General features: G+C 38.3%; 1 protein-coding gene across 41 annotated transcripts in view; it reads right to left on the reverse strand.

Annotated features, from left to right (window-relative positions):
* The window catches only part of ZBTB20 (zinc finger and BTB domain containing 20), a 1,019,756-nt gene that overhangs the window by 95,246 nt on the left and 900,867 nt on the right, over window positions 1-23,643 (reverse strand). The window lies entirely within an intron of this gene.

The following is a 23,643-nucleotide window of genomic DNA, read 5'->3' on the forward strand; positions in this document are numbered from 1 at the left end:
TATATATATATATATATATATATATATATATATATATATATATATATGTAGTTGATTTGAAAGAATGCTTTAAAAGAACCAATAGAAGAAATGAGAGATGTTTAACCTAAAAAAGAAAAGACAGAGTGGGGACAGAATTGCCATCTTCAAATATCTGAAGGGCTATCCTGTGGAAGAGGGATGACACATTTTTTTCAGCTTTCTAAGGATATAACTAGGGTCAGTGAGTAGAAGGTATATAAAGATAGATTTTTTTGCTCAATATAAAATGATACTTCCTAGCATTTAGAAAGGTCCCCAAATAGAATGAGCTGTCTCCTAACAGTGAAAGCCTCATCACTGGAGGTAAACAAGTAGAGGTGAGATTACCCATAAAATGTAAGGCATACTGCAGAAAGAATTTGAGTTTCTGGTAGGATTAGATGAAACCTAAAGCCTCTGTCTGGCAACAGAGTATGTCCCTTTTCTAAAGACTGTCAGTCTAGTTAAATGTGGATATGTTTGCCACTAGTAAGTCTGGCTACTTGGTGATGAGTTGTTGGCCATGTCAACCTATGAAATAAAATTACAAAATAGTCATTAGTCCTATGTGGTTCCCATCTGTTTCTTCAGTTATGACAGGGGCAACAGAGGGAGCAAATAGTCTATAAATATTTGCTTTGCAATTAGCATTCTAAATGTGATATCCTTGTCCCCAAAACAAAAAAAATGGGTATATTACTGGGGAACTGAACCAAATCATATTAATCTAAACACTCTCAACAGAAATGAAATCAGAAGGAAAAAAAGTTTTAGCTAAAAAGGTGATTTACAGATTTTCCCGTAAGAGGAAAAAAAGGGAATTCAAAGACTTGGTTTACTAGAGAATCCAGGGGCAATAAGACAGATGATTTTGTGAGTCATTCATTACTCATAATAAACCTTTTAAAAAAGACCACCAGGTAGGTAAATGCAGGTTTTGTACCCATATCCATTACAAAAATTTAAAAAATGAGGGGGTAGAAAAATTCTAGAAGGAAGTACCTACAAAATAAATCTAGTTTAATACTCAGTGACTCCAACAGAAAGGAAGGACAGTGAAAAATGAATGGAAAACATAGTTCAAGAAAAAAAAAGTACAGAATCTAAAGCCTTATAAGGCTATAAAAAAGGATTATGTAAATATTTTCTTCAAGAAGGGGGATGAGAAGCACTAGATGCAAAGATCACCGAATGCAAGGAATATTGAATCTGATAATGATTAATTACTACTATGGGAGTAATTTTAAAATATACTGTGTATAGTTGGGACCATCAGTTCACTAAATCAAAGGTCACAATCAATACCAAATTAGAAGAATAAAAATGAGAAGATATGTAAAACTGGGTGTAATTGGGACAAATACAATGTGATCTCTTTCAAGCAAGTTCTTGATGCTGAAAGATGGCTAACAATCATGAATGTGAACTACCACAATTTCTTAAGGAAGTTACCAGATTGAAATCAGTAGATATAATGAATCTAGAAATTGAATGACTAGATCTGCTTGCCAAGTGGAAAGACATGGTAGCCAAGGGCAACGCGAGTTTAGAATATAAATTTATTTGTGAAGTTTTAGGGTGGAAGACGGTGAAGGATTATATGCAGAATCATATAATAAAAAAGGGAAGGGAAGCCAAATTTATAGAAAGTTTGATGAGAGACTCATATAAGTCAGAATCATCTGAAGGCTTTTGAGGATTGACCTGGAAAGAGCACAATGAACAAATGTAACTTAAAAACAACAACAACAGATCTCTATAGCTTTTTATAACAAATTCCTCCATCAAATTCAGTGGAGCCACCACATTCTGACTCTAGCATCAGTATTTCTGATGAGTAAATAGAAATGAGACTGAAGGAAAAAAAGAAAGGATGGAAAAAGAAACTGGATAAGATCAATGCCACTTTAAAGGCTCTCCTCCAACATGGTGCCCCGCATGTATTTATTAAAATTATATAAGATTCCTCAAAAGATGTAGCAACAGAGATACTCTGATTATATAACATTATTGTTCTCTGATTATTCTTTTCAAGTCAGTCAAAAAACAAGGACACTCAGCAAAGGTCCTTAACACTCCCATGGAGCACATTTAGTATACAGAGTACAGATTAGAGCAAAATTGTCTATATTTAATAAGAACCTCCAGATGTTCCTGTGGGCAGGTAAAATTGTGTTGATTATAATAAGCCTGGACAGTTTTGTAGTCTATAGATGAGATTCATAATCACTCAAAGTGTTTGGTCTAACTATTCACACACAAAAAACTAAGTGGATAAAAATTTCGTATTGTTCAGATTCTGTCATATATATATATATATATATACACACACATACGTACATATACATATATACATACACACACACACACACATATATATTTAAAAGCAATTGGGGTTAAGTAACTTGCTCAAGGTTACATGGCCAGTGATTTTTGTGTGGCTGCCAAGTATCTGAGGCCGGAACCAATCCCAGGTCTCCCAACGCCAGGGCCGGTGCTCTTACTCGCTGTGCCACCTGGCCACCCCTTCTGTTATATATTTTGATAGGCAAATGATTACTCATCAGCATATCTACCTTGGATTACAAAGGGACAATAAATTGAACCAATAACTAGATAACCAATAACCAACACTAGAACAGGTTGGATTGCCTTTGGTAAACTGAAAAATTCTTTTAATGACCCAAAGATTCTCTCTAAACTAAAGGCCCATCATTACAACAACAATATTCTCCTAGTGATTCTGTATAACTTTTAAGTCACAGAGAACCACAATCTCTGAAGAATTTAAGTTGGAGTGACATCAGAAAGGTGTTAAAAGAAGAGTAAGATAGGCATGAAAAGCTTACCAAAATCTGAGGAGGAAAAGCAGCTAACATCAGAAATGAATGATTGAAAAATGTCACGGAACATTCATGTAATGAAGACACAAGTAATGGAGGCCATGTGCTCCACTGCTTTCCACTCATGGTCAGAAGGTGTAAAGAATGTTTCTCAGCATGTAGGGAGGATCTCCATGGAGGATTTAAGGAGAGGAAGGGCTCAATATGAACAGTTATGGATAGATTTTGATCTCAACCACTGGACCCTCCAATGAACACACACATCAATGAGACTACAGATCTGTTGGAATGTCCTAAACACGTTGTCTTCCAACTATGAAATTCTTTCGTGCAAGGCAAGGCATATGAGTGGGATCATTACTGTAGCTGTAATTTTGCTACAGATGTAGGGAGTTTGAGATCTCAATCTGGGAAAAGTCAAACCCATTCTAAAGGGAATCTTTCTTGCTTTAATAATTATATTGCTCCATTAATTAAAAAAAAACATTTTCTTCCCTTATATTTGAATCCTTGCCATAGCAGAGATGAAGAGGTATCCAATGGTATCCAGAAGTAGAACTGAAATTTAGAAATTCCAAGCAAAAAGACTAAATAGGAGTGGACTTAGGGGCAGTTAGGTGGTGCAGTGGATAGAGTCATGGAGTCAGGAGGACCTGAGCTCCAATTTGGCTTCAGACACTTATTAGCTGTGTGAACCTAGGCAAGTCAGTACCAATTGCCTCCCAAATAAATAAATAGGGATGGACTTGATTAAAGAGGATTAAAAAATAAAATCTAAATAGAATGAAAGAAGTTATAAGTATTGGATTCAGCATAGTAGCTCTTAAAAAAATCACTAACTGAACACAGAGGTGACCTATATTCTTCAGAATAAAACCAAAAAGGAAGGCAAATGGGCAGAAGCCCCTTCTTCCCTCTAGCTTTCCCTGAAGGTAAATAAATGGGAGGAAACTAAGTGTTTTCAGACCAAAAAAATGTCTTCTTTAAACACTGGAAATATCTTCAGAGGTGGAGAAAGAAGAAAAAACATCTTCCACCAGGCAACATATCACACAAACATTAATTTTTGAGGGATGGGGGATGGGAGAAAGAGGAATAAATAATTGTACATTGGAGAAAAGGCAGGCATTATGGCAAACATAATTTAGTGGAGGAGATAGTAGATTATCTCTGAAGAATACTGATTTTGTCTAGTGCATGAGTGTGTGCATGCGTATGTGTGTGTATGTGTGCATGTGTGTGTGAATGGGTTTAAATGGGAGGGCTAAGATAGAAGGGTAATAATGGGAAAGTAAATTACTAAATCAAACTTCAAAGGAGAGTTGAGTGAATTCTACAAGATGATATACTTTCACTATTCTTTCCTTTACTGTAGTTATGAGGGCTACTTTCAGGGTTAAAAACAAAGTAAAGCCCCCTCCCAAAGGTCTTCTTTGGCTAGTCAGAAACACCGAAGAACTGCCTAATAAGGGATTGGAGTAGAGTGCGGAGGAGCAAAAAGGGAACACAAGATGCCTAGAAATGTGAATATAAAATGGTACTGTCAACTCCCATCCATAAACTCTCACAAAGCCCAGACAGAATAAGGACCAACTAAACCTAAGACATAACCTACAGAGATAAAGTAAATTGCCCCTCCTGCACCCCCTTTCCCATGCTAGTCTACAATCAGGACAGTTTATATGCTCCAAAAGCTAATTGGACTGTAAGAAGTGGATTAAAGAAAGAAAAAGAGTGGGGGTAGAGGGTAGAAATAAAAGGGAAAAAACATGTCCTTGTTGAAAGTTTTAAATTACAGGCTCAGGGAAAAAAAACACCAACAAAAAAAACTGGCATTCCACCATATCCGGTCTAGTTACCAAATGGAAAAATGGGGTCATTAACATGTTTATTTGAATTACATTAGTCCTTCTCTTTCATATTTAATTTATTCAGTTAGAAAAAAAAAGACACTGCAAACGACATTGAAAGACACGGGTGTAATGGATCAGGGAGCTGGAAATGAATGATTATTACTCAGTTAAGGTGTTTTCCGGGTTCAGTTTAGTTCTTTGTTGTTATTTTTTTCTAATAGGGGAGCAGTAAGAGAAGGAAAAGTAAGGTACAAATGGCACTTGGTTTATTAAAAAAGACTGAGGCCTAAGATCACCTTTTGATGGGAGTGGGGTATTACTTTATTCTACATAAGGAGCTGGCCTAAAGACAAGAAACAGAAGGTAGAGAATAAACAAACACTTCTCAGGACAGAGTTCCTCAAAGAGCAATGGTTGACCCTTTATTTTTTTTTATATTTTTATACATTATATGGGAAGAAGAGAACACAGTAAAATCCCTAAGAAGCCAATAACACCCAGCTTTTCAAAACAGTAATGAAATACTAAGTTGATAGGGATAAAGGGCAGGAGGATCTCTTAAGGTTGGGAGCACTTGGAAAAACAGCAGATTGGTTTGAAAATGGGCTACTCTAATGTAATTCATCTTGGGAAAAATAATGCCATCTATAGCAATATGATTCTGTACTATCAGTTATGACCCAGGAAAGGGCAGTAAGAATTACTATAGTATCTTCCCTGAGGTTACTGACTAATAAATACTGAGGCAGACAAAAAAGGCCGACAAACTGCTGGAGTAGTGGAAACAAAAGGAAAGCCCTGTGATAAAACTTCAAAGAGCACCCTCAAACTGAAGGCTCCCCGGTATAGGATGCTCATTACTTCTGCCATTACCATTCAATGGATTAAGGAATTCCTTCTCTTTTAGAAGGTGACCTGTTCCCTTTGTCCCCTACATATCCTTCCAGATGAATTTCCCCAAAACACAACACTGTCAGTCATTTAAAGTTTGAAACTTATTTTGCTACAGTAGGAATAATCTTGGCAACTTTGTATTTAGAGGTAGTCAAATTTACAGGTGTTTGGCCAAGTCCTGAAGTACAGTTGGCTATGGACACCTAAATTTAGCTTTTCACTTTGCCCTGTTTTCCTCCCAGGCTTCCTCACTGTCATATTTCCAGTCCCTGTGGGCACTGGGTCCCTTCTGATCAGGATCCAGGCACAACCCCAAGTTCTACCCCATTCCCTGGCAGCCACCTAACACCACGGCTAGTTACTTGTTTTCCTGGACTTTGAAATTTATGTTCCCCCACTTAGATCAAGCTTGACTAGTTCTTCAGCTTCTCCACATCTTGACTTTACTTTAAATTCTTCCTCCGCATCTGATTCTTTGTCAAGATCACACAGTTCCTCAAGTCCCTTTTCCCTGGTCCCTATAGTTTAGTTGTTCCCATACTCATTTATGAAGATGACACTTTATACAAATAAAAATTTACAATTACAAAGCAACGGGTTTGATTTCATCAATCAGTGTTATGGCAACAAAAATAATAATAAACATTTATATGGCACTTTAGGTTTTAAAAAGGGTTTTACATACCCTTAATATAACAACTTCCCCAGTTGGAAGCAATAATATATCTGCATTTGTAACACTGTGTGCTCTCTTTGGTCATCAAGTCTCAAAAAAGATACAGCAGAACAGTAACAGTTCCAATAATAATTCAAATTATCTCAGGGATTGAGATGAGGGCTGAAATTTTTCATGAAGACAAACTAATAAGATTGTGAGACTTTAGGTGGTAAAATCAAAGACTGAGAGCACAAGGCTGAAGTCTAGAAAGTAAGAACATAGGGTGAATCTTGCTCACCAAAGCTCAGACAAACTTACTTACTAAAGTCCATTAAATTTAAGCTTGTCACTTTTGGGGCTTGAAAGAGTATGGTCAAATGACAAATACAACTTTACACAACAAATATTTAAAATTTCTCTAAGAAGTAATACTAAGAACCATTGGGTGTATCCAAATGGGCCTCCTAATTTAGCACTTCTTGACCCTTTCTGCCTCTTTCTAGATCTATTAACTTTCCTCCTTTCTTTTATTCTCTCTTCTTCAACCTACCACAATCACAAGTAACCTTCAGATTGTTACTCTCATTTGGTAGGTACCCTCATCAAGAACTGATTGTGGAAGGAATGAAAGAAAAGCCCTTCCAGCTTCACTTAAACAACGGAGTAGATATCAGCCTTTAAGTCCTTTCCCTCATACTGACTTTTGCACATGACTTTTCAAAGGAAGTAGAACGAAGTCCTCCATTCATCTGTGATGCATTCAAACTTAGTTCTTCCAATAGACCCCTGAAAACCATAAAGCCCTGTATCTACCTTACACCTGATGAAAAAGAGGTTCCCCCACCCTCGACCCTGCCCCTGAGTTGGATCTAGGAAATGAAACATGCTGAGGCCATACTCCATTCAAACACTTGCATGTAACATATGGAGTAGGGACTTGTTCTGTTAAGAATAGCTAAAATTGATAAGGCCTACTATCAAATCAGATAATATTTGTAAAGCACCTCAAAACAGCCTTGGGAAGTAGGTCCTATTATTATTATTATTCACATTTTACAGATGAGGAAATGAGGTAAACAGGGACTAAGTGACTTGCCCAGGGTCCATGCACAACTTAGTCCATTCTCATACATTTTATCTGTGCAATAAATGATGCATAAATTCTTCAAGTATATTTTTACCTTACCACATGAGTGAAATTTCAATTTCCAAAGTTACTGATAATATCTCAACAGATAAATCTGAAATTCTTTTCTCACTCCTCACCCTACTTATCTTCAGCTTTTGCCACTTACCAACCTCCACCTCCACTGGTCCTCTTCTTACCAGACTGGCTGCTCCTTCTACGCGCCCTTAGTTGCAGTATCATCTCCTTACCCCAAGTGTTTTGAGTCGTACGAGATTCTGCCCTGAATACTCTTCTCTCTCTATCCTGTTTGTCTTGGTGATCTTATCTGTCCTACTCTGAGAATTATCAAGCTCGCATATCAGTCTTAATTTCTCTCCTGAATGCCAGTCCTATACCCCCACCTGCCTGCCAACAGCTCCACCTAAATATCCCATCAGCTTCTCAAACTCAACATGTCTAAGCAGAACAGAGTAGGCACTTAAGTTTTTTTCCTCATTCATTTGCTCTCCCCTAAATTCTCCTCCTCAAATTAATCTATTACTATTAAAGGCATCACCATTTTCACAGTCACTGAGGCTTGCCTTCTCAGTCATTTATGATTCTTTCTTCTCCCTTTTATCTCCACATCAAAATTGTTGCCAACTGTCATCAATTCTACTTCTATAACTCTCACATGCATCTCCTCTTCGTGTAGCAATGGGCCTAGTGCACGCCCTCACCACCTCTTACAATATAACTTCCTGATGATCTCCCTACATCCAGTGTCTTTCCTCTGCCTTCTGTCTCCCTTATATCTGTCAACATCGAGTTCCAAAGACAAAGGTCTATCCATATTACTCCTTGGCTCAAATGTTCAATGGTTACCCATTCCCTCTAGAATAAAACGCAGACTCATTGTCTGGAATTCAAAGCTCTCCACAATCTGGATTTTTCCAGAAATATTCTACCCAAACAGGCCTTCCCAGAATTGAGCATTTCTTCTCTCATTTCCATGCCTTCACAGGCCATTCTCAAAGTTCAGTATGTACTTTCTCTTCATCTCTTTCTCATAAAAATGTTTTCCTTTTTAAAAATAAGTTTTACTATTTTCTATTTCTTATATCATCATAATATCCTCATGTACTTTCCTCCTTCCCCTCCCAGAGAGTCATCCCATATAACAGTATTTTTTAAGAGAGGAAATAAAAAGGTCAGCACAACTGATCAATACATTGAAAAAGTTTGAAAACATGCAGTGTGTAACACCTCAGGATCTCCCACCTCTGTGAAGGGGTAGGAGTATCTTTTCATATCTCTTCATTCTAGTCCTACTTGATCTTGATAATTTTGTTACACTGACTTCTGATTTTTTGGTGTGTGACTGTTTTCTATTCACATTGTTGTTGCTGCTATGCATATTGTATTCTTAGCTCTGTTTCCTTTTTTCTGCAACAATGTATATAGATCTTTCCATACTTCTCTGTATTCATCATAGACATCATTTCTCATAGCACAGTAATATTCCATAACATTTGTATACCACAATTTGGTAGGCCATTCCCCAGTTGATAAGAATCGGCTTTGTTTCTAATTCTTAGCCATAACAAAAAGGTGCTACTCTAAATAATGGGGCATTTTTTCATACTGATGGCTTCCTTTTGGTGCAGGCCCAGTAATGGAATTCCTGGTTAAAAGGTTATGGGAATTTGAGTCACTTTATTTACATAATTCCAAATTGTTTTCCAAAATGGTTGTACCACTTCACAGCTCCACGAACAAGATATTAGTGTGCTTATCTTCCCACAACCCCTCCAACATTGACTGTTGATCATTTTTGCCAATTTGCAGGGTGTGAGGTGATTCTGATTTGTATTTCTCTTATTACTACTGATCTGGAGCATTTTTTCATGTCTATCCCATAGAATCTTTAGTTTCCTCCAAGACTCAGCTCACCTCTTTCCTTTAAGAAGTTTGTCCTCATACCACAACTGCCAAATTATCTTGTATTTATATGTTTGTCTACATGTCTGGGTATATCAAGAACTTTTTTTTTGTCTAAATATGGCTAGAGTTTGCACATTTAACTAGTTAACAAATTCATACTTAATAGATTTGAATTGGATTTGAGAGTGTGAGTTTTAACCTTGTAGAGTGGCATCAAGGAAGACAGCTACTGCATTCTACAATATGTCTTTCAGTACCATCAAAAACCATGCAAGGCTTAATGGACAATGTAGTCTGACTCAGTGGGGCACTGATATGTCTTATGTTCAGAAAAGTCAAGGACTGACACAGCAGCTGATGTCTGTCATGCTGTGGCCAGAAGTGACTTTTAGCCTTAGATTTTCTGCCTCCTACAACAACCCTTCTCTTGTCCCATCAAAAACTCAGGCTGCAGATCTTAATTCTGCTTTGCAGCTGCCCCTGTAAGTCAGGATTTGGCCTGCTGCAATCCAACCATGGATCATTTTGTGAAACATACATGGGGAAGGGAGGTAGGATTGCCCTGGAATAGGCAGACAGACAGCTGGCTGCCACAATGGTCAGCACATAGACACCTCTTCTTTAGGCACGGAGTAAAGAAATGGGCTATTTTGCGAGATTTTCTGAGGGATGTATGACATAGGAGTCACAGATATATGATATCATTAAGGCTGGGCCTTAGACCTGAATGCTAAAGCAGCAAAAGAGTACAGTGGCCTGCTGTTACCAGAGATAATTTTAAAAAATAATGACAACAATTAACATTTATGCACCAGGTACTGTGCTAAGCACTTTACAAATATCATCTCAGTTGATCCTTACAATAACCCTGTGAAGTAGATGCTATTATTATTCTCATTTTATAGATGAGGAAACTGAAACAAAGGTTAAATGACTTGCCCAGGGTCACACAGCTGGTAAGTGTATGAGGTCAAATTTGAATTCAAGTTTTCAGAACTCTGAAGTTCTGGACCACCAGAATTCTCTGAAGTTTCCTGGGCAGTCGAGCTATAGCTTTACCTATGAACTTTAGAATTCCCAGTTAACCAACTAGTTGCATGTGTCTAGCTGTATTTTAAAGAACATTTTGTCTTTCATTAATAAGGATGAAATGGGCAGGTAGGTGGCTCAGTGGATAGAGCACCAGGCCTGGAGTCAAGCAGTGTGACCTTGGGCAAATCATTAACCCTGTTTGCCTCAGTTTCCTCATCTGTAAAATGAGCTGGAGAAGAAAATGGCAAAACAGTCCATTATCTTTGCCAAAAAAATCCCCAAAGGGATTATGAAGAGTTGGACATGACTGAAATGATCAAACAACTGTAAGGATTCAAACAAAGCATTGTAATCCTTCAAACATACTAGACAATTTCTATCAAGTGACTTTGACTGTATGAAGCTATGAATTACTTTATAGGTATGACAGCTATTGGTGACTTTAAGCTGCTATTTGCCTCTGTTTCTCCTAGCCAAATGACTTGCCTAGGCAATGTCCAGATCTAGAGCATTATATGCTTCAGCAGAAACTGTGTCTACAGAAGTAAATTCTCTTTTCTTTGCCAATGATATGTATGTGTGTGTGTGTGCAGGTATATATACACTTATACACACACATAATATGTGTCTGTGTATATGTGTGTGTACATACACACATAATACACACACACACCCACTGCAATGGAACCAGACTCAACCACAAACAAGTAAAGAAAAAAGGAGGGAGAAAAGAAGAGAAGAAATATTGCAGGGATGGCGATCCAACCTTGGAGAAAAACTCGACTTACAAGTCCTAATGAACTTGTTTTTCTCCATACATTGAAAGGCATTTGAATCGAGGTGTGTGAGGTTTTTGTGGTATGAAAACATTGTGTCACAGGCTGTGGTAGTCATCTTAAACAACATTCAGCTCTCCAGAACTCGGCTTAGATTTCTTTCAAAAAGGAGGTAATCAATTACTTTTGAGCTTGGACAGGTCATTAAATTTTGGTGCCTCAATGTAAAATGGGTCTGGTTTTACTAAATTTGAAAGCTACTGTTTGCATTTACAAAATGATTAGGAACTGGTTATGATTATTATTAGAGTCTAAACTACAATACCTTGGGTATACGTGATATGAAAATTTGTGTTCATTCCCCAGGGTTCCATTCCCTTCTCCAGGATTATAACCAGAGTGTAACCTTATGGGTTACTGCTATGATTGATAGCTAACAGCTTCCTAAATATCCCTCTGGAGATTCCCAGCTTATTAATGACTATCATTGGCACATGAAAGAATGAGGGGTCTTTGTGGCATTTAAAAAAATTTGAAATGGCTCCCCCAAAAGCATAAATCCAAATTGTATTATTTTAAATTATGTTATATCTAATCATTAGCTCATGTTTACATAGTTTTTTGAGATTTTTAAGAAGGCTTTCTTTCTCCCCAGAACAACTCTGTGAGGTAGGGAGTATAAGTATTATTTATTTTACGGATAGAGAAAATGAGGCCTAGCCTGTCCAAGGTCTTGCAGTTAATGATGACCATTTCTCTTTCTGAAGCCAGGTATTTCCAGATTCTACAACTAACCTGCTATCTACTTTTTTCCCTGCCCCTACCTAATGCAGAACCTCTCCCATCAATAAGATAACAGTCTCAGTAAAGACAGTGATGTAAAGATGTGTGGATACTGGCTCTCTAAAAACAGTGCCAAGTATTTCCTTATTTGTCTAATAACAAGTATATGAGAGGAAAACAACAAAGAGAAAGAATTTCCTTTGACTTCCCATATTCACAGAAAAACTCCTAGAAAAACACTCTCATAAGGAGTGTGCCTGGGCACTATCTAAATTCTAAACCCTATGGACAGATGTGTGGTTACTACTTATGTTCAAATCAATTTGTTTTGTCATAGCACCTTTCTGCTGAAAAACTCTGGTTAGTTCAGGTGGTTAGAATTTTGCCCTAGTGATGCCAATAATGTGGGGTTATCTCTGTTCATGTCATACATTTTGGAGACCAGGAGGCAGGAGAGTATAGTGAGAAGCAATGTGTTATGGGAGAAAGAGTTCTAGAATGTAAATGAGGAGACCCAGCTTTTAGTCATAGCTCTGTCTCTAACGAGGTACATGACTCTGGGTACATCACTGACTCTTTTGGGACCTCAGTTTCTGTAGTTGTAATACAAAGGAGTTGGGATGGGTAGTTTCTTAGTTCTAAAATCATGTATGGGTGCATAGTATCACATATGTGAATGTTAAGGAAGTCAGGATTGTAGGCTCTTTTTCCTTACAAGAGAGTAATTGGTCTCCCTGCTTCCACTCTCTCCCCTTCAAAATTAATCCTTAACATTGCTGCCAAAATAACCTCAGAAGGCACAGCTCTCACTGGGTCATCTTCCTTCAACAAAATCTTCAGCATTTTTAGGATAAAATACTAATTCTTCAGCCTTGCATGTAAGGTAAGCCTTATGTTATGCTACTACCCTTTACATATTCTAAATTCCAGTTACATTTGCCCCAAATTTGCCATTCAGTCTCCCTTGCCCATTCATTCATGTAAACTATATTTCAGGTCTGCAATATATTGTTTCTTCATCTCTGCCTTTAGGATGGAATGAAGGAAACAAACACTGATTAAGCTCCTACCATATGCTAGGCACTATGCTAAGTGCTTTACAAATGTTATCTCATTTGATGCCTTACAACAACCCTGGGATGTAAGTGCTCTCATTATCCCCACTTTATAGTTGAGTAAACTGAGGCAGACAGAGGTTAAGTGACTTAGCCAGGGTTATGCAGCTAGTAAGTATCTGGGGCTAAATTTGATTTCAGATCTTCCTGAGTCCAGGACTAGCTGCCCCCTTTAAATTACAAATCAAGCCATTAATTAATTATTTTACTCATTCATTCCTCATTTGCTCATTGAACAAACATATAATTAGGCACCCATTATGAGCCAGGTACTATTTTGGGGGTAGATTGAGGGTATGTTTTAGGAATATCAAACAAAAGGAAAAAAAATTCTGTCCTTAAGGAGCTGACATTCTGATGGGGGTGGGAGTGGGGTTTGCACCACAGATAAATAAATATAAAATTATATGAAGTCAGTGGGTGAGGGTTGGATCCTAACAAGTGGGAGAATCCATAAAGGCCTCATGTAAGAAGTTTTGTTTAAGGTAAGTCGTGAAGTAAGCAAGTGGTTTTTAAGAGGTGGTAGTAAGGATATGGCATTCTACACATGGGGAAGAGGCAGCATGAATGCACAGAGATAGGGGAGAGAGTGCTGTTTGGGAAACTGAGGAGAGGTCAGTTGGGTTGCCAAGAAGGACCAGTAGTGTCCTTTAATTTTCTTTAATCAATGAAAGATAGGCCAGAGTCATATATCGAAGACGTTTAAATGTCAAACAAAAGAGCTTGCATTTTATCTAGAGGTAATAGGGATCCTCTGAAGCTTCTGGAGCAAAGAAGTGAACTTATCAGTCAGTCAATAAGCATTTATTAAGTGCCTACTATGTGCGAGGGCCTGTTCTACATACTGGGAATACAAAAGAGGTAAAAGACAGTCTCTGCTCTCAAGGGGGCAATCTATGAGAAACAATGCATAAACAAGTATGTATTAATGAGCTATATATGGGAAAAATAGAAAATCATTTTTAAAAGGGAAGACATTAGAATAGAAATGGGTTGGGAAATACTTCCTGTAGAAGACAGAATTTTAGTTGGTACTTGAAGGAAGCCAGGGAATGGATTCGGAGATGAAGAGGTAAAGAATTCCAGGCAGGGGGGGGGGGAAGGGGGGGAAGGGGAGTCTGCCAGGAAAATAAGTGCCAAGAGATGGAATGTCTTGTTTGTGGAACAGTCAGTATGCCAATGTCACCAGCCTGAAAAGGTAGGATGAGGGTCTCCAGACTGAAGAATACATGGTGGGAAGGAGGGTTTAAGAAGACTGGAAAGAATTATGTTCTTGCTTCAAAAATGCCATTTTGGCCTCTGTATGTGGGATGGAACAGACAGGAGAGAATAAAAGTAGGAAGACTAATCGGGAGTCTACCGCAATAATAAATCAAGCAATCAACAAGTATTTATCATGCCCCTTCTATGTGCTAGGCACTAACGATACAAAGAATGATATAATCCCTACTAACAAAGAGCTTTCATTTTAACAAGTGAGATGTATATATGAAAATATACAAATAACATAAAATTAATATAAATATATATATAAAGATGTAAATACTAAGGTAATTTGAGACAGAGGGCATTAGTAGCATGGGGGTGGCACTGGGGAGGTATACTAAGACCTTGAGACAAAGACATCAATTAGGAGGCTGTCACAGCAGCCTAGGTGAGAGGAGACCAATCAGGGCATGAACTATGGTGACAGCTGTGTGAGTAGAGGGGAGATGTTAGATGTGAGAAATATTGTGAAGGTAGAGATGGCAAGACTTGGCAACTGACTATTTGTGGGGTAAGGCTACAAACCCAGAACCAAGAAGGATGGTATGCCTTCAATAAAATCATAAAGTTTAGAAAAGGGGAGGGAGGGTCTTTTGGTGGGACAAAGACAATGAATTCAGTTTTGTACATGTTGAGTCTGAGATGTTTATGGCATATCCAGTTTAAAATGTCCAGTGGGCAATTAGTGATGCAGGGCTGAAGCTTAGAGGAGAGGTGAGAGATGGAGAGAAGGGGATATAGGTGAGAGATATTGTGAATGCAGAATCAATAACACTTGCCAACTGAGGTTTCAAACATGAATGAAGTGTTCCTTGATTCCTTCCAGTTTAAAAAGTCCTTTCCTTCCTCAATTTTTCCTAAAGCATTCTGTCTGATCATATTTTTCCAACCATCATTACCCCTCTTGTTTTCCTATATGTATGCATTTTCTATACCACTGATAGAATATTATTTCCTTGAGTGCAGCCTGAATTTCTTCATCTGTAAAAAGGGATTAACTTAAAAGACCACTAAGCCCCTTTCCCATTTTATTCTATGATCCTATGATTATTTAGGTGTGTGTATATATGCATGCATGCATGTATATATGTATGTATGTGTGTGTGTGTGTTCCTGCTATGGAAAGGCAGAATGATATAATGCATAGAGCGACTGATGTGGATTCAAATCTCACCTAATGTATGGGCAAGTCACTTAAACTCTGAGTCTCAGCCAACTCCCTAAGTCTTATTAACTTATAAAAGGGGTTGTGATCTAAGGTGAGAGACTGAGGTCCCATGTCCACACAATCACAGATGACCAAAGTATTGCCATATCAATGTGTCACTAGCACAGTGTACACACAGTAGGTCCTCAGAGAATATTTGTTGAATGACTGACTAAAGTACCCTGGATTAAAGTATCCAGGAAAGTGTGATCACTGGAAACCCAGGTTTCTCCCAGCTCCCAATTCAGCCCAGGGGTCCCTGAGATCTGGGGGTGGAGGTAGGTATGTATGTAGGGGATGACAGAAGTGAAGCTGAAGGAAATAATGGAAAAACGCAGGGTCATGGTCAGGGTACAGTTTAAAACATTTACAAACTAGATCAGGGGGTGCAGCTAGGTGGCGCAGGGAATAGAGCACCGACCCTGGAGTCAGGAGGACCTGAGTTCAAACATGGCCTCAGACACTTGATACTTACTGCTATGTGACCTTGGGCAAGTCACTTAACCCCTGCTTTGCCCCCTCCAAAAAGACAAAACAAAAAAATCCCCCCAAGCCACAACAAACTAGGCCAGGACCTGAAGCATTTGTGCCAGTCAATGGATGGAGTAGGAATTAGAGCATGGAGACAACAAGGAGGCTAAACACACAGAAGAAGGAACCAAACTGAAGAATCTCAAAATGAGACCAAGGATTAAGGAAATGGAGGGTAAATCAAACAAGTGGGAGCAAACTGACACGGTCAAGGTGTGACATAGCGGTGAGTCATTTTGTGTGGTTGTTTTGGCATCTCGGCCACACTGCACACGTCTCTTTCTTCTTTTTTCCTCTCCCTTTGTTTTCCTTCCCTTCCCTACTCCCCACCCCCTATTCTCTTTCCTCCCTCTCTCCCTCCTTCCTTCTCTGATGCGAGTTCCAGGTGGCTCATTATATTGGTGTCAGACATAGTGGTGGCAAGGCCCCCTGCAGCTCGGAACTCCTGAACTCAAGTGATCGGCCTCAGCTTCCCCAATAGCAGGGACCACAGGCATGTGCTACCATGCTCAGCACACAAACGTTTCTTAAATGAATAATATTGTCAAGTGTTAGGATCCCATATTGCCCAGTGAAAAATGGTTTCTTAGCCCCAACTGATAAATGGTCAAAGGATACGAACAGGCAGCTTTCAGAGGAAGAAATTAAAGGTATCTCTAGTCATACAAAAAAAAATGCTCTAAACCACTGTTGATTAGAGAAATGCAAATGAAAACAACTCAAGTACCACCTCATACCTATCCGATTGGCTAATATGACAAAACAGAAAATCATAAATGTTGGAGAAGATGTGGAAAAGTTGGAACACTAAGGCACTGCTGACAGACTTGTGAACTGATCCAACCATCCTGGAGAGCAATTTGGAACTGTGCCCAAAGGGCTTTATAAAACTGTGTATACCCCTTGATCCAGCAATACTAGATCTATATCTCAAAGAGATCAAAAGAAAGGGAAAAGGACCCACATGTACAAAAAATATATAGCAGCTCTTTTTGTGGTAGCCAAGAACTGGAAATTGAGGAGATGCCCATGAACTGGGGAATGGCTGAACAAGTTGTGTAATGTAATGTGTAATGTAATGGAATACTATTGTGCTATAAGAAATGATGAGAAGACTTCAGAAAAACCTGGAAAGACTTACATGAACTGATCTGAGTGAGGGGAGCAGAACCAGGAGACAGTTACAGCCACATTGTGTGATGACTACCTTTGATAGACTTGGCTCTTCTCAGCAATGCAAGGGTCTAAAACACCTCCATAAGGCTCATGATGGAAAATCCAATCCACATCCAGAGAAAGAATTAAGGAGTTTGAATGTAGATCAAAGCATACTATTTGCTCTCTTCTCTTTTTTGTTTTGTTTCTTCTTTCTCGTGGTTTATTCCATTGGTTATAATTCTTCTTTGCAATATAACTATTGTGAAAATGTTTAATGTGAATGTATATGTAGAGCTTGTATCAGATTGCATGCTTTGGGAGGGAAAGGAGGGGGAGAAAATTTGGAACTCAAAGGCTTGTGGAACTGAATGTTGTAAACTAAAAATAAATAAATAAAAAATAAATAAAAAACACTAAAATAAAAGTATGTGTAAAAAAATGGTTTCTTAGCCATAGGGACTATGATACTTTTTCTCTAATTTCTATCTAATCAAGGTTATGAAACAGTGTGGGTCAGAGACTGTAGAGGTCTTAGATTATGACTATCACTGGAGGTGAGGGCGGGGAAAACAATCTAGGGCATTCATCCCAGTAATGGTGGATTGGCAGTGTCAATTCTGTATAGGAACGTATACTGCCAAACCAGCTGAGAGTGTGCTTCCTGGTTCTTTGTATTACCTCCACTAAAACCAGAACCAATCCTGGAAGTTTATACTGGGGGATTAAGTTGTCTTGTTAGTGGGGCAACATGGTATATAGAGTAAAGAGTGGTGGACTTGGAGCCAGGAGACCTGGGTTTGAACCCTAATTCTGATACTATTAGACTTTGTCAAGTCATTTAACCTCTATGAACCTCAAATTCTTTAGCTGTAAAATAGGGACAATAATACTTGTGCTACCTGTTTCATAGAGTTGTTGAAAAGAAATGAAGTTGTGAGTCTTACAGAACTATGCATGTACGTGTGTGTGTTGGTATCAAGAATTTACTATGTTTTAAGTTCTGTGTGACTAGCACTGAGGAAGATGGAAGTTGAGAGAATTAGAGAATATAGGACATTACTCCTGCCCTTTAAGGCATTTACATTCTAGTCAATTTTAGATACTTCTGTTTCTATTCTGTGCAAGAAAAAATCAAATCAAAGATAAAACAGAACAATGCTCACACTTCTCTGCAACTCTTTACTCAAGAAACTTGGACATGTCACACAACCTCTCTCTGAGCCTCACGTCCCTATAAAATAAGAGCTTTGGACTAGAAGTTCCTTCTAGCTCTAAGTTCAACTAGTAACAACAAACAACAAACATTTATTAAGTACTATCTATCTATCTATCTATATCTCCCAGGCACTATGCTACCATTAGAGGTATCCATTAATCATTAAAATATCTTTGTTTTAGAAAATGGGCAAAACTTTCCCCAAGTGTGAGATACCCAGTGATTTAAGGGGAAATTACATGCCTTTGCACTGGAAACCCCCTCCAGATGTTTCTGCCTTACTGGGTCTGCAGAGAACTGGGATGTTACACAGGCTAATCTTACCTGAATATCTAATCTAAGTCTCCAGTTAGTTGGCATATCCTAAGAAAATAAGACAGAAGGAAAGCTGATGCTATACTTTTTTTTTTGGGGGGGGGGACTTATCATGATGTCCTGTAGGTTGCAGAGAACATAAAAGAAGTGAAGAAGGGGTCCACTGATATTGTAGGACTTTCTGGCCAGCATGGGTCCTGAAGCTCTATCCTTCCTAGGTGATTGAGTCAAACAGTGTTAAGTGACTTGCCCAGGGTTACCCAGCTAGTAAGTGACTGAGGCGAGATTTAAACTTGGAAAATAAATCTTCCTAACTCCAGATCCATCACTCTATCCACCATGCCACCTAAATGCCACGTGTTAGGGAAAAAGAGACACAAAACCAAAACTAGCCTCATCAAAGAACTGTGGCATTTTTTCCTCCTGAGGTGCTGTGTATGGATTTCTGAACATGGTGCTCATAGCCAGAAAGCTCTCAGAGAGATGAGGCTGTGATGCTGTATCTCTGAGAATAAGATACTGTCCCAGTCTAAAGGCAAGCCAGTGCCCATGGTCCTTAACAGTCAGGTACTCTAAAAATGCAGGCTGGCTCCCCAAAATGAGGCTAGTGTACTAACATGTACAAAAAAACATCTGATAGAACAGACTTAAAAACAATCCTATCCATTAAATATTTGGTGGTGTCAAAGCTTTTGCACTCATTGGTAATACTCCTGTGCTGTTAAAGAGAGTGCATATAGCCTCCGTAAGTTAATGGCCAGTTACACCATAGTCTTCTAATTTCTATAGGATTCTAGTGGTCCTGTGTTATCCTCCATCAACTCCTCATATCTGCAGTTATTTTTGTGGTCCAGAATTACTCTTTGCTCCACTGTCTTATTGTGTTCCTAGAATCTCGGAGAGTGCATATCAAGAGGTGGAAAACGAAAACACAAAGTTGAGACAGTGCTTCCCTTTATGGTCTCCAGGACAGATCTGCTTAGTTTCACATCTCCTGGTCAATAGTCACAAGTCAACACAGGTTTTATTTTAGCAGCTCAGTTGTAGTTCAGTGGGCAGCTGTCCTTACTGTACACAATCACTCCCTCTTTTCAGGAGGTTATAACTCAACCATCAAAATACCAAAATATGCTCCAGTCTGAAACTTGGTGTTCAGAATCCTAAGCCCCAGAAAGACTGTGGTTTAATTCCAAATTTAAGAAAATATTGAGTGTTTTAGGTTATTTATTTACTGTATTTGACTGTGTTTGAAGAGCTGTTTAAGCTTTCCATAGGAAACCAGGCTTAAAGAAGGCATTCCAAGGTTTGTATCTTCCCTTTTGGTAATTTCCTTAGAACTTCAACATATCACTGAATGGATCAGAGGGAGAGGAGATAGAAAGGAAGGAGAAAGGAGTGGCATGGGGGAGCAGGAAAGAAGAGGAGGAGAAGAAAAAAGAAGAACAAAAAGAACAAGAAGAAGAAGAGGAAAAGGGCAAGGTGAAAGGGAAGGTAGAGGAGGAAGAAAGAAAGAGATAAGAGTCTTTGTTTTATTTTTTTTTAATGAATACAGATGTTTTGACCACTTGGATCACCATCAGTGTTAAAAAATATTGGTGTATTGTAATGTAACAAAACAAATGTGTTAACTTCTTTGTTTTGTTCTTTTCAATGATGTTCAGAAAGGATTAATGAGTTCTTGTTTTTGCCCTTGTATAATTCAAAAACCCCATTTCAACTTAAATAAATTAAATAAGTAATTAGTCCATAATATGGTCTAATCACCTCTGGTATTTTGAAGCAAACAAACAAAAAAAAAAACACCAAAATGGCTGCTGCACATTTGCACTTAATTACTTCCATACAAAATAGCCTCATGGCTTTTACTACAGGTGACATAAATTTTAAATCTGAAACTCATTTTCTAAAAAGAAAGCCTGCACTACAGTGTTGTGTGGATTTCTTTGATGAAAGTTTTGTACTTTTCTTTCTTGGTTTCCTTTGGAAAATATAAAACCACATTCTAGATATTTTTTTTAAAAAAGCTGACAAAGAACATTATTTGTAAACACTCTGGAGATTAGGATGCTACACAAGCCCAGTAGTTGGGCTGCAATAATGCCAGTGCAGTTTCTAGAATTTTTGCAAAGTCCCATGCTTTGCTTTGCCAGCACAGAAACAGCCGTTGTTTGCATATGTGTCTGTCTGGAAATTTGTCTCAGTGAACAGGTCAGCCCTAAAGAAATTCTTCCAGTTGAACATACCCAATAGAGCAGAAAATCTTGCCTTGTCTCTAAGGTAAAGGAAAAAAGGACTTTTAACAACTGCTTAATTGTGAGTACTAGCCTTAAAGGAACTTTCTTGGCTTGGATTCCTACCACCCTTCCCCATGGATGCTAAACAAGTCAAACATATGCCAAGGAACTGATCATGCAAACCATTATCTCCTATGTGAACTCTAGTCTCTCTTCCTATTTAATTTCTGAAATTGCCCCTATCTTGTGGCATGTGCTGTATGTGGAGGGCCTATCGCTCTGAATGAATTAGTGCTGCAGTAACAAACTAAAACCCATTCGAAATGGTTAATAATGAGATTAATACAAGCTTACTGTCCTTCTTGTGGGTAATGCAGTGCCATTTCCTGTTCTATATAAATAGGTATAAAGGATTACAAACCTGAAGGTCTGTTTGCCCTGTGGCTGAGAGGTGTCAACAATTTATTTGATTCTAATTTTGCACAGCACAACAGACTTTTATGTCCATGCTAGCCAATGCACACAATGACGTTCGCCATTGATGTACATTATGATAAGTTCTGACTTACATAAGCACATATAGATGTACTCCCAAGACTAGTGTCTCATGGGCATCAGCGCATCTGGAACTCAGGGCCAGTTCTTTTGGGGCTTGAACTCTAGAGACATCCCCTTGAGTTTCCTGAGTCACCCAAACACTGTGATGATGGGCACTATGGAAGTGCAGCGTTCCCCAACCCTCTGTAAAAGGCAGTCACGTATTTAATTCCGAGGGAGACTGATTAATTAGCATGAGACAAAGGTTTATTATTGGGAATAATGGAACTAAGAACAGAGTTTGAAGTGAAGCTGAAGAAAGAGGGTTTTAGACTGAATACAAATAAAAATCTCAGGCGGTAACAACAGTTGGGTTTTCACATTGCCCCCCAGGGGAAGCCGTGGAAGTTTTAGTACTCAGGGCATCTTAAAGTCAGTACAGGCAAAACACTAGTGGGGTATGCTGAAATAAAACATGCGCGGCACCGTCTGCGAATTAATGTTTACTTTCAATATAATTATAAGTGAAGCAACAGAGTGATGGGAATTTTTCGTACACACACGAAAGCCATGGCTACTCTGTTTCCACATCAACCATATGCTGCACATATTGCTTGGTGGGGATGTGTGTCACCACTGCCCTCTAGTGGGTGAAATGTTAGACCTCTCTGATCAGAATGATCTAACAGGCTCTCGTGGCTTGGGCTAGATCAATCCTTAATAACCTAGGGAAGGAAGAAAATAACCATGTTGACGCATTTCCCCATCGAATCGTAAAACTGAAGGGCATTAAAAAAAACCCAGAGTGAAACTCTGTAATTAAGGCTGCCATTTAATGTTTCTTCGCACACGGTATTCATTTCTATGTATCCCTGCCAAAGACCCATTGTGTAATGTTGTCCTCATATGACATTAAAAATACCAGTCCCCTGGAAATTTTAAGAAAGAAACCTCTCTGGCTTGAAATATACTAACTTTTCTTTTGAAAATAAAAATTAATAAAGTCTCAGGAAATTAACCAATACATAAATAATGGCAAGAAGAAACATGAAAGTCAGTAACACCCTTTAAATCAGGGCAAATATAGGAGTTCCCAATACAGTATGTCAGGAAAGAATGGATAGAATTTAGTATTGTATTTATGGACCTGAGGCAGAAAAAACAAAATCCTCTTTGTTATACGGTGAGATTATTCCCGAGATGAGACATCTAAATATTAGTATGATGGGGGCACAATGCCTCTGAAAAGAGGAGAAATAAAACCCATAGATCAGAGGGAATGATTTTTTTTATGGAAAAAAAAAGCAGCAGGATAATGAACCTAGATACAAATTGCTTGTGTGGGTGTGTCTTCACTACGGCCAAATTTAGGTTACTCTTGCATACTTGGATCTTGTACTGTGTCCCTTCCACCAAAAAAAAAAAAATTGGGCCTGGACTTTTGCTAGAACTATGCCACTTAAGTCTTCTGGCAAATCTGACAATTTGGATAATACCATTTTGGTTAAAACCAATTTTCTTATAGAATTCAATTAAAATCCATGCAATAAAGATTTAACAAGTGCCTACTACATAAGACTTATCAATCCACTTGAAATAACTAGATTCTTCGAAATCCAATTTAAATTTCAACCTCTGCAAAGAAAGTAATCCTACTAAAAGGCATGGAAGCAGCAATCAGACAACCTAAAGAGTTGCCAAAATACCTGGAGAGTTCAGGTAGTATAAATACAATTGGAAAGAGAAGAAAATGCTCACCATATATAATGGACTTAATGGGCCAATGTTACAGTATTGTGTAAGAAACTAATAGGGTAAATGGGAAATAACCTGAGTTGATCTTTAAATTCTTGGCTACTGAAACCTAGTGATGGTGCGTAATTAATGGTTACTGCACCCCAAACATGGCATGGGACATAGTATTTTCTTACTGGATGCCACTTCTCCAGAAAATATTGCCTTGGAAAGCAATAATGGTTTAGAAATTAAGGAGATACCAGAGGACATCTTTCCTACCAACTTGGAAAAAGTACCATATCAACTTGATATGTGATGAAATAAAAGCAACACGCTATCTTCTGTTATCTGGGTAATACCTAAGAAATTCTGTATCAAATATCTTGAAAGCTGTACTTTCATCTTAACTAGATTT

The sequence above is a fragment of the Petaurus breviceps genome, unplaced genomic scaffold, assembly GCF_028583685.1.
Source record: "Petaurus breviceps papuanus isolate PSGF00001 unplaced genomic scaffold, PetGlider_PUasm1.0 90792, whole genome shotgun sequence".
NCBI lineage: Eukaryota > Metazoa > Chordata > Mammalia > Diprotodontia > Petauridae > Petaurus > Petaurus breviceps.